The following is a 12,314-nucleotide window of genomic DNA, read 5'->3' on the forward strand; positions in this document are numbered from 1 at the left end:
TGTTAGGATGGAATCTCTCAGTTTTTGTTTGTATTATTTCACTTTTTAGAAAACTTTTTATTTTTAAATAATTGTATATTTGCAGGAAGTTGCAAAAATAGTACAGAGAGGTTTTGTTCCCTTCACCTAGCTTCCCCCAGTGATAAAATCTTATATAACTATAGTACAGTATCAACCAGGAGATTGACATTGTACAGTCCACAGATTCAGATTTCACCAACTTTACATGCACTCATTTGTGTGTCTGTGTGTGTGTGTGTGTGTGTGTGTAGTTGAGTATACAGTTATATGCAATTTAATCATGTTACACTTTTGTAACCAGAACTAAAATTAAGATACAAAACTGTTCTATTACCGTAAAGATCTTTCTTAGACATCTACTCACTCTCCTCCCTCTGCATCTCATTCCTAACCCCTGGAATTCACTAATCTGTTCTCCATGTCTGTAATTTTGTCATCCAAGAGTGACCAAATGGTGCATCGGCTCTTTCACTGAACATAATTCTGTGGCAAATTATCCAAGTTGTGTGTATCAATAATTCATTCTCTTTTATTGGTGAGTAATATCTCACAATATTAGTATACCACAGTTTATTCATCCATTGAAGGACATCTGGGTTATTTCCAGTTTGGGCTTATTACACATAAAACTGCTATTAATATTTGTGTACAAGTATTTTTGTAAACATAAGTTTTCATTTCTCTGGGATAATTGTTCAGAGTGCAATTGCTGATTGTATGTTAAATGTTTGTTTACTTTTATAAGATGTAAAACTATTTTCCAGAATGGCTATATCATTTTATATTCCCACCAGAAATACATGAGATCTGTTTCTCCACATCCTAACTAGAATTTGTTATTGTCACTACTTTTTTTTATTTTTTTTTATTTTAGCTGTTCTGATTGGTAAAGTAGTGGTGCCTCATTGTGGTTTTAATTTGCATTTATCTAGGGGCTAACAATGTTGACCATCTTTTTGTATGCTTATTTTCCATCCATATATCCTCTTTGGTGAAATGTCTATTCGTGTCACCTGCCCATTTTCTAATTGGATTGTTTGTTTTTTTTATTGTTAGATTGTGAGCATTCTTTATATATCCTAGATGTCAGTGCTTTATCAGATATGTGGTTTGAAAATATTTTCCTTCAGTTTTTAGCTTGTCTTTTTATTCTCTTAACAGGGTCTTTCACAAGGAAAAACTTTTAAATTTTAAGGAAATGCAATTATCAATTTTTTTCTTTTGTGAATGTTTTGGTGACATGTCTAGGTCATGTCTAGGTGTCTTTGCCTAGCCTTAGGTCACAAAGATTTTCTCCTATTTTTTTCTAAAAACTTTTTATGGTTTTACATTTAGATCTATAATCCATTGTGAGTTAATTTTTGTATGAGGTGTGAGATTCTGGTTGATGTTCATTTTTTTGGAGGATGTACAATTGATGTAGTACCATTTGTTGAAAAGACTATCCTTCCTATATATAATTACTCTTGCACCTTTGTCAAAACTCACTTTGATGTATTTGTGTGGGTCTATTTCTGGGTTCCCTACTACTTTCCATTGATCTAATGTATCCATCCCTCTGCCAATACCACACTTCTTGATTCCTGTAACTATATACTAAGTTTTAAAATTGGGTATAGTGATTCCTCACATTTGATTTAATTTTTCTCTTTCAAAATTGTGTTAGTTTTCTAGTTCTTTTGTCTTTCCATATAAATTTTAGAATAAGTTTTTCTAGTTCTACAAAAAAATCTTTCTGGGAATTTGATAGGAATTACATTAAATCTATATATCAATTTGGGGATAATTGACATCTTCACTGTGTGTCTTCCAATCCATAAATAGAGAATGTTTCTCCGTCTATTTAAATCTTTGATTTCTTTCATCAGTGTTTTATATTTTTTTAGCATACAAATCCTGTACATGTTATGTTAGATTTATGTCTAAAATTTACTTTTGGTTTTAAATGGTATCTTTAAATTTTTGGTTTCACATGTTCATTGCTAGCATATAGGTAGATACACAATTAATTTTTTTATGTTGATTTTGTATCCTGCAACTTTACTGAATTCACTTTTATTAGTTTTAAGCAGGATCAGTTTTGTGTACATGGAACCTCTACAGTCGGACAGGGGCCTGTGCTGAGAAGGGCCTGTGCTTGGTTAAATGCTCTGCTTTCACTGTCTTGAAATTCTTAGTAATTTTATGTTTGAACTTGTGTTTTATAAATTAAGTTTCATGGGACAATGGAACATGCATGTGAACAGAAGATATAAGCACAATGTATGTGTCTTCTGCCATTTTTTGCTGCCCCATTCTCATATGGCATTTGTACTGCCCACCACAAAGCTTCTATAAAACTCAGTCTTTACTCAGAGCTCTGTGCTCAGAAGGACTCATGCTTGGTTAAAGGCTCTGCTTTCACCATCTTGAAATTCTTAATAATTTTATCTTTGGATTTGTGTTTGGTAAATGAAGTCTGATGAAACAATGGAGAATGTGCATGAGCAGAAGAGAGATGCACAGCATATACGTTCACTGTTTCTTGCTGTCCCATTCACATACAGTGTTTGTGATGTCCCATGAACCAGAATTCTGAGGGATCCACAATGCATGGGAATTTGGCAAGACCAAAATGAGCACAAGGAAAGTATATTACATCTGCAACTGAGAAATCAGGGACACTGACAGGCCTGAAAGACTATACTTTTCATACAAACTAAAACTTCCTTCAAATGCAGAAAGAAGTCAATGGCATTCTAAGAATCACCAATGACCAAGGAACCTTATCATATCCTTTTTTATTCATGTTACTTTCCTCTAGTAGCTAATCACTTATGCTGAAAATAATGACACAGAAAGAATGGTACAGCAATCCATAGTTCCTTTTTCTTTCATTCTTTCCTTCTTCATCAGTAAGCTGAAGGTAGAGAGTGTTGGTAGCATGTGTGTTATCAGGAAGTGAAAGAAAAACAGTTGTTAGCTTTGTAGTGATTATACATTTCTCATAAGAACCATATACGTATGCATCTATGAGCTATAAAATAAAAATTGTTTGGTGATTCTGCATATGAGTTAAATATTCTTATATTTGCATTTAAAATGGTAAAGCACAACATAAAGATAATGATAAAAATCAAAAAGTTTAAAATTCTAATTTTTGTTTATTTAGGAAAAGCCACGATGAAAAATCAAGAGAGACTGCAAAAGAAAGAAAAAGTTTTATATTTTATTACCTTTCATGACTCTTTTTCCTGCTTTTTGAATAAGAGACCCTGTACCTTTATTTTGCACTGGGCCCCACAATTTATGGAGCCAGCCTTAGTTCTAGGAATTTCTTTTTTGTATGTTCCATGGGATTTTCCACTTAGACCAAGATGTCATCTGCTAGTAGGAAAAATTTTATTTTTTTCTTTCCAATGTGTATGTCTTTTATTTCCTTTTTTACCTTATTGCACTGGCAAGATCACGTAAATGAGAGTGGTAAGAATGGACCCATTTGCCTTGTTCCCAATCTTAGGGTGAAAGCATTAATTCACTCTTTTACCATTAAGTATGATATTAGCTGTAATATTTTGTAGATAATCCTTATTAAGTTGAGGAAATTTCCTTCTACTCTTAGTTTTCTGAGAGTTTTTATCATGAATGGTGTCAATATTTTATGTAGGAGTTGAAACTTACCTCCATGTAGGTCACCTTGTCTTCCTTCTTTATAGTATAATTTTCTTACATATTAACTCTACATAGATTTAAAATAACATCAGTGTTATAATTTTTGCTTTAACTCTCAAACATAATTTTAAAAACTCAAGAGAAGGACAGAATATTATGGTTACTCGTATTTTTACTCTATTTGCTATTCTTTCCTCATTCCTGATATTCCAAGTTTACTTCTTTTATCATTTTATTTCTGTTTGAAAAATTCCTTTAGCCATTTTTATAAGTTAATTCTGATGGCAACAAATTCTTTTAGTTTTACTTCATTGCATATGTCTTGATTTCACCTTTATTCCTAAAGGATATTTTTACTGAGTATAGAATCCTGAGTTGACAGTCTTTTCTTAGAGCACTTGAAAAACACTATGCCAATCCCTCTAGCTTCCATGGTTTCAGATGAGAATACCACTGTCTTTTGAATTGTTGTTCCACTATGGGTAATGAGTCATTTCTTTCTAGCCTCTTTTAAGATTTTTTTTCTCTTAGTTTTCAAAAGTTTGACCATGATGCATCTTGGATTTCTTTGGGCTTATCCTGTTTGGAGTCTAGTCACCTTCTTGCATCATAGGTTTATGCTTTTCACCAAATTTGAGATAATTTCACAAATATCTCTACCATTATTTCTTCTAGGACTTGTTCAGCCTAACACACTTTCTCCTCTCCTTTTGGGATTCTGATGATACTAATGTTAGATCTTTTCCTGTTGTTCCATAGATCCCTGAGGCTCTTTTCATTTTTTTTCCAGTCTATTTTCTCTTTGTTGTTCAGATTAGGTAATTTCTGTTGATCTGTCTTAGAGTTCCCTGATTCTTTACTCTGTCAGCTCTACTCTATTAGGGAGTCTATCCAGTGAGCTTTTGATTTTGTTATTGTATATGTCAGTTCTATAATTTCTATTTGATTGCTTTTTATAACTTCTATTTCTTTGCTAAGATTTTTCATTTGTTTCAAGAATGTTTATAATTGCTCATTGAAGCATTTTTATGATTGCTGCTTTAAAATTTTTTTCAGGTGATTCCATAATAGGGCCTCTTGTATTGGCATCTGTTGATTGTCTTATCTTATTCAAGTGGGAACACTTGAATCTTGGATAACCAGAATTATCCTGGTTCTTGGTATTTATCCTGAAAAGTTTGGGTATTATTTTGTGAGACTAGATGCTATTTAATCATTTTTGGCAGATAGTCACTCTGTTTACGTGTAGCATGCAGGACCAGGTCGATTGGAAGTTTAGCTTCTCCACGTTCACCCACCCACCCTGCTGATACCTCCTAGCAAAAGTGGAGCACCAATTTTCAGCACCTCATTTCTGCTGAGAGGGAATATAAGTTGAGCTTTGTAGTGGGTACTACTGACGCTAGGATGGGGGGAAGTGGAGTATCGAGTAGCCTGAGTCTTACTGCCTCATTTTGCTTCACTGATGCCAGGTGAGGGCTGATGCTCAGCTTCCACTTGATCCCACTGACACCAGGGTAGGGAAAAGGTGGAGTGCCAACTAGTCCCTTCTTGTACTGCCTTGCTCAGTCTTATTGCTACTGGGTGGGCGTGCAGGCTCAGCTCCCTGCTGGTCCCTGCTACACTAGAGGGGTGGAAAAGTAGATTGCTGATTAACTCACCTTGCACTAGTTCATTCAGTCTCCTTGCTGTTGGGTGTGGGTGAAGGATCAGCACCTGCTGGATGCTACTGACATCCAAACAGGGGAATTGCAGTACTACCTTTCCCCATCAAGTAGGGGATGCGAGATCAGCTCCCCACTTGGCCCTGCAAACACTGCTTCAGGAGAATCAAAGCATCATCACGTATTTCTCCCTACTTGGCCCTGTTAAAATGGGGGATGAGGGGCAGTTTTTCCTTTTTTTGTTTGTATGAAATGGGGAAAGTATTTTCAAGAAGGTATTCTGTTTTGTGAGGTAACTCTTTTCCCTGTTTTTGTTTTTCATTTTTCTTTTTGCTAAGGGGAACAAGCTTTTACTGGAGTCTTATCTTGTTTTCACTTATGAGCAGTTGTAGATTAGAGGCTTCTCCAGAGCCATCATAATATATGAGGCAAAAAGAAAATCTTGGGAACTCACAGCCATGGGGTTCCTCAAGTCTCAAGATCCCGTGGCATTCCACCTTTTTCTTTCCATGTTTTAGAGTCTTTCTATGTGTTATTTGTTTGTGTTGTATCCAGAGTTTCTTAGTTTTAAGAGTTTTTTTTTTTTAGAGTTTTTTAGTAAGGCAGAGAACCTAGGATAAAAGAGGCTATTCTACCTTGAGCAGAACTGGATGTTCCAATTTAATGATTTTTATTAATTTTTTTTGAGATAATTATAGATTCATATGCAGTTAATACAGAGAGATCCCATGTACTCCTTACCCGGTTTCACCCAATGGTAGTAACATTTTTCAAGACTATAGTACAGTATCACAAACAGGATATTGACATTGACACAGTCAAGATACAGAACATTTCCTTTACCACACGTTGCCATTTTATAGTCAGACCAACTTCAATCTCACTCTCCCCTCCCCAATCCTTAATGCCTGGCAACTACTACTCTGTTCTAAACTTTAAATTGATTTTTTTCACTCAGTTGTAATAATCTGGAGATTCATCCAAATTGTTGCATGTTTCAAAAGTTCATTCCTGAATAGTATTCCATAGTATGCATGTACCAGTTTTTTTTCCTTAAAACTTTTATTTATCTTTTCCAGTTTTATTGAGATATAATTGACATATAACATTTTGTAAGTTTAAGGTGTAAAATGTGATGATTTGATGTGGGTATATATTGTGAAATAATAACCACAATAAGGTTAGTTAACACATCCATCACCTCACATAGTTACCATTTTATTTTTGTGGTAAGAACTTTTAAGATCTACTCAATTAGCAACTAACTTTCAAGTATACAATACAGTATTAACTATAGTCACCATGTGGTACATTAGATCCTCAGAACTTATTCATCTTATAACTGGAAGTTTGTACCCTTTGACCACCTTCATCTATTTCCCCCCTAGTTTATTTAGCCATTCATCCACTGAAGGACATCTCAGTTATTTCAATTTTTTAACTATTACAAATAAATTTGTTATCGATATTCATGTACATGCTTTTGTGCAACTGTAAATTTTCACTTCTCTGGGATGAATGCCCAGGAGTGCCTTTGGTGGGTCACATGATAATTGCATGTTTCGTTTTATAAGAAATTGCCAAACCCTTTTCCAGGGTGGCAGTACCATTTTGCATGCCCACCAGCAATGTTTGAGTGATCTAATCTTTTCACCTCTCGCCAGCACTTGGTTTTGTTAATATTTTTTATTTGTATCCATTCTAATGGGTGTTTAGTGATATCTCATTGTGGTTTTCTTTTTTCATTTTTTTAAGACTTTATTTTTTTTAGAGTAGTTTTAGCTTTACAATAAAATTTTGGGGGAGGTACAGAGATTTCCCATATACCCCTTGCTTCCACACATGTATAGTCTCCCCCATTATCAACATCACTCCCCCATTATCAACATCACTCATCAGAATGATACATTTTTACCAAGGATGAACCTACATTGACACATCATAATCACTCAAAGTCCATAGTTTACCTTAGGGTTCACTGTGTTTGTTGTACATTCTAGGAGTTTGGACAAATGTATAATGACATATATCCATCACTGTAATATCATACAGAGTATTTTCACTGCCTTAAAAATCCCCTGTGCTCTACCTGTTCATCTATGCCCCCCACTCCACCTTTGGCAACCCCTGACCTTTTTATCTTGTTCATAGTTTTTCCTTTTCCAGATGTCATATAGTTGGAATCATACAGTATGTAGCCTTTTCAAATTGGCTTCTTTCACTTAATAATATGCATTTAAGGTTCCTCCATGTCTTTTCATGGCTTAATAGCTCATTTGTTTTTAGTACTGAGTAATATTCCATTATCTGGATGTACCAGTTTATCCATTCACCTACTGAAGGACATCTTGTTTGCTTCTAAATTTTGGCAATTATAAATAAAGCTGCTATAAAATGTGCATTTTTTGTGTGGACATATATTTTTAACTCCTTTGGGTAAATACCAAGGAGTGTGATTGCTGGATCCTATGGTAAGAGTATGTTTAGTTTTGTAAGAAAGTGCCAAATTATCCTGTATTCCTGAGTGGCTGTACCATTTTGCATTCCCACCAATGATGAAAGAGAGTTCTTGTTGCTCTATATCCTCACTAGCATTTGATGTTGTGAGTATTCCAGATTTTGGCCATACTAAGTGTGTAGTGGTATCTCATTGTTGTTTTAATTTGCATCTCCTTGATGACATATGATGTGGAGCATCCTGTCATATGCTTATTTGCCATCTATATATCTTCTTTGGTGAGGTATCCATTAAGGTCTTTGGCCCATTTTTTTAAATCTGGTTGTTTGTTTTCTTATTGTTGTGTTTTAACAGTTCTTTGTATATTTTGGATAATAATCCTTTATCAGATATGTCTTTAGCAAATATTTTTTCCCAGTCTGTGGCTTGTCTTCTAATTCTCTTGACGTTGTCTTTCACACAGCAGAAATTTTTAATTTTAATTAAGTCCAGATTATCAATTATTTCTTTCATAGATTGTGCCTTTGGTGTTGTATCTAAAGAGACATTGCCATACCCAAGGTTGCTTAGGTTTTTTCCTATGGTATCTTCTAGAAGTTTTATAGTTTTGCACTTTACATTTAGGTCTATGATCCATTTTGAGTTAGTTTTTTTGAAGGGTGTAAGGTCTGTGTCTAGATTCCTTTTTTTTTTTTCGCACGTGGTTGTCCAGCTTTTCCAATATCATTTGTTGAAGAGACTCTTTGCTCCGTTGTATCACCTTTGCTCCTTTCTCAATAATCAGTTGACTGTATTTACAGAGGTCTATTTCTGGGCTGTTTATTCTGTTCCTTGCATTGTGGCTTTAATTTACAATTCCCTCCTGTCTCATTTTGCTGAACATCTTTTCATGTGCTTATTTGCCATCTGTATATAAACTCTTCATTGAAATGTCTATTTGTGTCTTTGGTCTATTTTCTGATTGGGTTGTTATTTTTTTTTTATTAGACTTTACTTTTTGAAAACAGTTTCAAATTTACAGAAAAATTGAAAAATAGTACAGTTCCCATATACCCCTTTACCCCATTTCCCTTATTATTAACATCTCACATTAGTATGGTACATGTGTTACAGTTAATGAACCAATATCAATACATTATTATTAACTAAAGTCCAAATTTATTCAGATTTTTTTAGTTTTTACCTTTTTATATTCCAGGATGCCATCCAGGATACCACATTACATTTACTTTTCAAATCTTCTTAGCTCCTCCTCTTGGCTGTGACAGTTTCTTAGAGTTTTCTTGTCTTTATGACCTTGACAATTTTGAGGCTCCCTGGTCAAGTATTTTTGTTGGATGTTCTTCTATTGGAATTTGTCTGCTGTTTTTATCATGATTAGACTGTGGTTATGGATTTTTGGGAGGATCATAGTCCTCCCAAAGGATCACAGAGATAAAGTGTCATTTCATCATCTCAGGGGTACGTACTATCAATATGATTTAACACTGTTGATACTGACTTTGGTCACTTGGCTGAGGTAGTGTTTGTCAGGTTATTCCACTACAAAGTTACTCTTTCTTCCACCTTTCCATACTGTTCTCTTTGGAGGGAAGCCACTATGCACAGCCTACACTTAAAGAGTGAGGATTTATGTTCCACCTTCTTAAAGGCAGAGTATGTATAGAAATTATTTGGAATTTATTTGCAAAGGAGATTTATGTCTTCTCTCCCATGTATTTGTTTATGTATTTATTCATTTATTCATTCAATTAATCATTTATTTGTATCAGTGTGGACTCATAAAATCTTATTTCATATTTTGGGTTATAATCTAATTCTAGTTTATTATTTTGTTGCTCTTATTATTCCATCTTTGGTCATCAGCTCTTTCAGTTGGCTCCTGTGTCCCTTCAACTTACCGGCATCATTATAGGCTTTTTTATTTTAAACACTTTCTTACTTTTTGCTTCATCTCGTATACTTCATGCCCCGGTTCTAGAATCAGCCATTTCTCCATTTTCATTTTATTGTATTAGAAACCAAGATATGGACACTAGGTGTGCTCTTTGCTACTGGACCATGGTTGCTTCTAGGCTCACTCAGTTAACACAGCAAAGAAATATTTGTGTATAAATTAACCCATGTCTCTATGCATATCTATAAATATTTTTCTTTGTAACTATTTGTATCTATATTAAGGTAAATATGAATTCATCCTGATGTCTCCAACTGTAATTCATTACCACGTGGGTCCTTCCTGCTTCTTCCCCTTGCTTATCTGTAAATTTCCACTCAAACATTGAGAAACCTGGCTCCTACCATCCACTATCCATTTACTTAATTATTCAGCTTCAGTATACTTGTATATCAGTATCAGAATTATTAACCCATACCCCTGTGGGAAACAGCTTTATCAACTAGCGTATACTGTTTATGTGCAATTTCTTTTGTCTTCCCCAAATTACTTAGGTCAGCATCTTTTCCCCTAACTCTCTTCAGTGAGGTTGTTTCATACATTTGTAATAGAGTATCTTATCACAGTCTGCATTCCTTCCAGGGATCCTCTGAATTCTAAAAATGATTTTTGAAATTTGCATACACTAAGGTTTATTCTTTGTACTGTAAACTTGCATTGGTTTTGAAAAATGCATAATATCATGTTTCACCATTACAGTTTCTTAAAGAATAGTTTCACTACCCTAAAAATTCTGTGATTCACCTATTCAATCCTCTCCCGTTTTCCCCGAGCCTTTCGCAGCCACTGCCTCTCTAATTTACTTTTTCCACGATGTCATATAATTGTACTTTTACATACAGTATGCAGCCTTTTCAGATGGTCTTCTTTCACTAAGCAATATGCATTTAAGTTTCCTCCATGTCTTTTAGTCACTTGATAGCTCATTTCTTTTTATTGCTGAATAATATTCCATTGTATTGTTGTATCAGTTTGTCCATTCACCTATTAAAGGACATCTTGGTTGCTTCCACTTTTTAGCAATTATGAATAGAGGTGATTTGAAAATTTGCATGCAAATTTCTTTGTTTTTAGTTCAGTGGGAAAATACCTAGGACCACAATTACTGGATCACATAGGACTATGTTCAGCTTTGTAAGAATCTGCCAAACTGTCTTCCAAAGTGGCTGTACCATTTTGCATTCCCACCAGAAATTAATGAGAGTTCCTGTCACTCCATATACTTGCCAGCATTTGATATTGCTTGAGTTTTGGAATTTAGCCATTCTGATAAGCGTATAGGGGCATCTCATTGTTGCTGTATTTGCAATTTCCTAATAACAGATGATGTTGAGCATCTTTTCATCTGCTTATTTCCCATCTGTATATCTTCTTTGGTGAAGTATCTGTTTAGATCTTTTGCCCATTTAAAAACTTAGTTGTGTTCTCATTGTTGAGTTCTGAATTTTTTATATATTTTGTATACAAGACCGTTAATGTATTTTGTATATATTCTGCCAAGTCTGTGGTTTGTCTTTTAATTCTTCTAACAGTGTCTTTTGCACAGCAGAAGTTTATAATTTTAATGAAGTCCAACTTTTCACTTTTTATTTCATTGATTGTGCTTTTGATGTTATATCTTAAAAGTCATTGCCAAACCCAAGGTCATTGTAGATTTTTCCTGTGTTTGCTTCTAGAAGTCTTATGGTTTTTGCATTTTGCATTAAGGTTTACGATCTATTTTGATTTTTGTGAAAGATGTAAAGTCTGTCTAGATTCATTTTATTTGCATATGGATGTCAAATTACTTAAGTACCATTTGTTAAAAAAAATCCTTTCTCCAATGAATTGCTTTTGCTCCTTTGTCAAAAATCAGTTGACTATATTTGTATGGGTCTAGTTCTAGTCTCTCCAGTCTATTCCATTGATCTATGTGTCTATTCTTTTACTAGTACGATGCTGTTTAGGGTATAGTCACTTCAAAATAAGTCTTGAAAGTAGCTAGCGTGAGTCCACCAGTTTTGTTGTTGTCGTTGTCTTTCTCCTCATTCTTTCCCCATTTCTCCTCCCTTACCCCAGGCCCTGCTCCTCCTCCTCTCCCACCTCCTTCTTCTCTATTGTGTTGGCCATTCTGGGTCTTTTGCCTTTCCATACAAACTTTAGAATCATTTTGTCATTATCTACAAAATAGTTTTCTGAGCTTTTGATTAGGATTGCATTGAATCTATACATCTAGTTGAGAATAGTGGACATATTAACAAAATCAAGTCCTCTAACCCATCAACATGGAATATCCTTCCATTTGATTTTTTTAAATCAGAGTTTTGAAGTTTTCTGCATATAGATCCTATGTATATGTTGTTAGAATTATATCTATGTATCTCATTGTTTTGGATCCTCTTATAGATGGTATTGTGTTTTTAAATTCAAATTCCAGTTGTTTATTTATATAGATAGGAAAGCAGTTGACAGCAATTGTCCTGTATCCTGAAACCTTACTATAATTGCTTATTAGTTTTAGGAGGTTGTTTTTGTCAATTCTTTGGAATTTTCTACATAGATGATCATGTCTTCTGTGAACATA

At 34.3% G+C, this 12,314-nt stretch overlaps 1 protein-coding gene across 1 annotated transcript in view; it reads left to right on the plus strand.

The window, feature by feature from the left end:
• STXBP5L (syntaxin binding protein 5L) overlaps positions 1-12,314 on the plus strand; it is a 337,784-nt gene that overhangs the window by 86,523 nt on the left and 238,947 nt on the right. The window lies entirely within an intron of this gene.

The sequence above is a fragment of the Diceros bicornis genome, chromosome 15, assembly GCF_020826845.1.
Source record: "Diceros bicornis minor isolate mBicDic1 chromosome 15, mDicBic1.mat.cur, whole genome shotgun sequence".
NCBI classification, from domain to species: Eukaryota; Metazoa; Chordata; class Mammalia; order Perissodactyla; family Rhinocerotidae; genus Diceros; species Diceros bicornis.